At 42.4% G+C, this 5,407-nt stretch overlaps 1 non-coding gene across 1 annotated transcript; it reads left to right on the top strand.

Annotated features, from left to right (window-relative positions):
• The first annotated feature begins 4,817 nt into the window (after positions 1-4,817).
• Positions 4,818-4,921, top strand: LOC137564850 (U6 spliceosomal RNA). The gene has a single exon (XR_011030914.1). It is a non-coding gene; the product is annotated as a U6 spliceosomal RNA (small nuclear RNA).
• The last annotated feature ends 486 nt before the right edge of the window (positions 4,922-5,407 follow it).

Here is a 5,407-nt window from a genome sequence, read left to right on the forward strand (position 1 = left end):
CGACGGGCAGTGGCTGATACATACCTTCCTTCCTTCTTCCGTGCGGTCCAGCGTGCATTCCTCACTCTAGTCTCTGACGCGACTTCCTGTTATACAGAATTTTTGCAGGGGGGCCCAGTGGGGCCTAGTTACGCCCCTGATAGAGTATTAAAAAAATCAGCATTTTTCCCACCCTCCACATATTTGGGTGTGGCCCACCTCCTTTCAGCCTGGTTGTGCACCTATTATTCAATTGAATTCACTCATTATACTGGCTGTTATTATCATTATTGTACATGAGCATATTGTGGTATGCAATTGCATGTAGTCACTTTCATCATCATCATTTTTATTTTGACATTGAACCAGGGTCAGTTTCTATTTCAGATCCACAGATCACCATCTGGAATTTGTACAGGTCCATCATTAAAGACAGACATTTTGGCCACCAATCGCCCTCTATACTCATAGGTTGCAGGGTAACTGTCAGTTGTGTGTTTTGTGATTTGAAGTGTATTTAATTGTATTGACATTTGCAACTTGGTTTTGATAGTTGATATTGAATGAAATTTGTAATTATTCCCATCAGTGATGCAGCTGACCTACCAGGATTATTTCCTCTTTTCTTACTAACATTTTATTCATTTATTGTATTTATAATGTGCCAACATATTACGCAGCGCTGGACATTAGTTTAGGTTACAGACAATATTTAGGGGTGACAGACAGCAATATGACAATACAGGAATACAAGAAAAAACAGATCACGCAGCACAGTATGAGTTCAAGGTAATGCTTAGTCAGTCAATGGATGGGAGAATGGAGATGAGGCAAATTGAGTTCACTCAAATGCATAGCATGGGTGCACAGTAATGGAGGTGCATGCATGATCAGGTAGGACACAAAAGGAGGAGGACCCTGCCCGAAGGTTTACAATCTAGAGGGAGAGGTAGGGACACAAAAGGTAGGGGACCAGAGTTCAGCTGAGGCATTTAGAGCACTTGTGAGGGGTGGTAGGCCAGAGTGAAAAGGTGAGTTCTGAGGGCCTTCTTGAAGATGTTGAAGGAGAGGGCTGCCCTAATAGGTGGAGGTAGGACGTTCCATAGTGTTGGAGCAGCTCTTGAGAAGTCCTGGAGGCGTGCATGGGACTGGGTGATGAGGGGGGGCGGTCAGGCGAAGTTCATTGGAGGAGTGGAGTGAGCGGCAAGGTGTGTATCTCTGAGTAAGATTGGAAATGTAGGTTGGACAGGTTTTGTGGACAGATTTGTAAGTCAGACACAGTATCTTGAATCTGATTCTGGACTGGATAGGAAGCCAGTGGAGGGATTCACAGAGGGGAGCCACCATGGTGAAGCAATGGGAAGAGTGGATAATTCTGGCTGCAGCATTCATGATGGACTGCAGGGGGGCTATTCGGGTCATAGGGAGACCAGACAGAAGGGCATTGCAGTAGTCAAGGCGGGAAATTATGAGGGCATAGATGAGGAGTTTGGTGGTGGCAGAGGTCAAGAAAGGGGGGATCTTGCAGATGTTATGGAGGTGGAAGTTGCAGGACTTTGTGAGGTTTTAAATGTGGGGAGTGAAGGAGAGTGCGGAGCCCAGGGTGACATCCAGAAAGCAGGCTTGAGAGGTAGGGCAAATGGTAGTGTGGTTAACAGTGACATGCACATCTGGGAGGTTCGGGGATGCCTGGGGTGGGAAGATCATAAATTCCATTTTGTCTAGATTTAGTTTCAGGAACCTAGCGGATATCCAGGAGGAAATGGCAGGAGGAGACCTTGTCCATGGTAGTGGTGGATATATCAGGGGTGTGGAGGTAGATCTGGGTGTCATCTGCATACAGATGATAGTTAAAGCCCATGGAGGAAAAATCCTTGCTAATGGAGGTTGTGTATAGGGAAAACAGTAGGGGGCCAAGGACCGAACCTTGGGGGACTCCCACTGAGAGAATTGGGGGTGGATGAGGACTCATTGAAGGAGGTCATGAAGGAGTGGTTGGAGAGGTAGGAGAAAAGCCAGGCCTGGGCGAGGTCGTGAATGCCCATGGACTGGAGGAACTGGAGGAGTAGGGGATGGTCTATTGTGTCAAAAGCTGCTGAAAGGTCAAGGAGGAGGAGAATGGAGTATTTACCTTCAGCTTTAGCTAATGTGCTGTAATATGTACGAACAGAGGCGCCAAGCAGAGTAAAACAATGTTCTAAAAATGATAAAAGAGGGAAGTCGAGGTGGACTTACCTCCCTCTGGTAGTGGACATATACTCAAATGCAGAGTAAAAAATATACAATTTATTCACAGCTCCATAAAATCACAACGCGTTTCGCGGTCAACAGTCCCACTTCATCTGGCAGTACAGGAGCATATAAAACTGGTTCAGGTTCATAAAGCGTGTGAGCGCCTCTGAGCTAAGCTTAGCTTAGCTTAGCTTAGCTAAGGCAAGGTCACTGACCACGTTGGAGAGAGCTGTTTCGGAATGAGTGGGCAGGCCAAAATCCAGATAACATACCTTATTAGTCCTGCAGCTTACACGCCTTTGCATTAAATTCTAGTGTGCAGATATGTTCCAATATTATTATATGTGATATTGCACAAAATACAACTGACTGAATCACAGGACACGAATTGGTGGTGTAGGATGTTGTAACAAATATGTACTTTTCTCCTACAACTCAAAAATATACCAATAAGTTCCACTCAAAAACTTGGCCTTAAAGGACAACCGAGAAAATAAACGAATGGAATAAATGATTGTATCTATTTTCCTTCTTCTAAAAATCACTTTTTAAGATATTCCACAGTTTTATTTTATATTTAAATCTACTTTTTAAGTTTTAACTGTTTTATTGTTTTTGCTCAATTACACATTCACTGAAGTATGCCGGAGCTAAAATCTACGAACTATTGACCCTTTTCATCTCTTTCCTGCTTTTAGAAGCCATTTTCTGCTAGGAATGGGTTTTATAGTTGGAATTTCTTATCAGTGAGGGTCACACTGTTGTCACTTCCTGTCTGAGTCAGGACTGAGTCAGCCACTTACATACCTGATATTTAACTCTTTCAGGCAGAGAAAGAAAAAAAGGAACACAGCCTAGTTATTTGTGTGCTAGGGACTGTACATACCCATCTCATCATGTCACATGGCACCTCAGGTTTCCTTTAAATTATGGAGAAAATGAAGATTACATTGTGAGCTGCGCTAAGGACTGCTAGTAACAAGATTATGTACTTAAAACCGGCACCCAGAAGGGACTTTTTAAACCGGCACCCAAGAGGGACATTAACACCGGCGCCCAGCAGGGACTTTTAAAACCGGGGCCAAGCAGGGACATTTAAAACCGGTGCCCGGTAGGGACTTTTGCAACCGGCATCTAGGAGTGACTATTAAAACCGGTGCCCAGGAGGGACTTTTAAAACCGGGATCCAGGAGTGACTATTAAAACCGGCGCCCAGCAAGGACTTTTAAAACCGGCACCAAGAAGGAACTTTTAAAACCCGCATCCAGGAGTAACTATTAAAACCAGTGCCAAACAGGGACATTTAAAACTGGTGCCCAGAAGGGAATTTCTACAGCATCCATGAGTGACTATTAAAACCGGCATCCAGTCAGTACTATATAAATACATAATAATATGGCTATGGCTACAGTATAGAGTAGATTGTGAGCTTCTCTGAGGGACAGTAAATTACATTGCTATGTAATACATAGGTAAAAATCACAGGGAGACGCAGAGAGCAAAGCAAACACTGCAGTTTTGAGGAAAAAGAGGAAGACAGTGCAGTGCGACAGTGACTGCTAAAGGGACACAAAAGTATTACACCAGCTCCACTGCCAGCTCTTAAATAACACCTCAGCCCTTCCGCTTGCCCAAGTCCAAGGCCTTTGAGCTTTCCCTCAAATGTGTCCCAGGAACTGAACACTGGAAATACTAAGGACCATTAGCGATGGATGGAAAATTTCTGCTGAATACAGATTTCAGAGTTTCTGATGGGAAATCATCTGGTAATTGGCCTCAGAAACCAGTATTCCATGGTAATGCTGCAACTTGGAAATGTTAGCCCTATTACAGAGCTTGGAAGCATTGGACCAATCATAGGATACAGAATCAGGATACCGCAGAAATTTTAGACCAATCACAAGACTTGGAAATACTCTGTAGGCTCACTATACACCAGGGGTTCTGCATGTGAGCCTGGTTTCAGGAGCATTCAGAGATGATTTGCATATTTGGGAGTGATGTATTAAGGGGATCCACAGCTGCTCACTTAAGACTGAATTAATGCAAATACCTTTTGTTTTAAGAAGGCAAACTATGCTGAGCATTGCTTTTTAGCAGGAGGGTTTTCAGTCTCTTTTAGCCCCTTATATTTTTTTAATCGGTCTCTATCACCATGAGCTACCTGGATATTCTGAAACAAAACTACTCTTTGTATAATTTATCTTCACTGATTCTACCCAGTCAAGCTCAGGTTTAAATGGGATGCTCATTCAGATTTTGCGGAATTGAAATTTCCGCATTTCTGATTGGAAAATGGACCTCGGAAATCAGATTTTGGTGGTATTGCATTTCCACAACTCTGTCATTTCAGACCAATCACAGAACTCTGAAGCATTGGACCAATCAGAGAGCACAGAAACAACTTGGAAGTATTTGGCCAATCAGGTAATGCAAAAAATGACCAGAAAAAGGCTACTTGGAAATTGGAACTCAATCAGTAATTGGAAATCCGTGGAATCAGTATTTGGCATTGGTGGAAATTTTATTTTCTGCGGAATCGTAAATTGGCATTTCCAACCATTCCTAGGTAAAAAGAGCCATGATGCTGTGAAAAATCATGTGACGTCCTCGCTTTGGCAGGACCTATACTAAAATTGGAACGATACAGATATTAGCATGGCCCTTGCATAAGAATGACATGCAAATTCGCGAAGCATTCCATATTTTTGATCGTAGAGACACGAAATTTAACCTGCACAGTAGTAAAACTAGCACATTGTCATTTGAGAGATGTTCTGATGTGCACCTCTATAGTTTGAAAATTTTTTATGTAAAACATGCCTGATGTTGCTGCATTATGGCGGTTGTAGTTGGCTTATTTCTTGTATGATATGCTGTTGATCCTTTCCATAAAATAATTTTGAAAAAGTAAAATCATGTTCCTTATGAATGTTGATTTTTGGACTCAATGAAGACTCCAATTATTTTCTGTTTTAGGAAGCCAATGAACTTTGCAGTGCAAAAAGCAAAAACATAGAGCTAACCAATTTTAATTTAACGGATGTCTCTGAAAGGTTTATGTGATAGCAAGCTACGGGTTCACAAGCGTTTACTCATATCTGGTTTTTCTTCTTAATTTTATTGTTGAATAAACTGACATTTATTTGCAAGTAGACTTGTTACGATGGCATCTATTTGTCTGCTTTGCTGGCCC

This window comes from Hyperolius riggenbachi, chromosome 3, assembly GCF_040937935.1.
Source record: "Hyperolius riggenbachi isolate aHypRig1 chromosome 3, aHypRig1.pri, whole genome shotgun sequence".
Lineage (NCBI taxonomy): Eukaryota > Metazoa > Chordata > Amphibia > Anura > Hyperoliidae > Hyperolius > Hyperolius riggenbachi.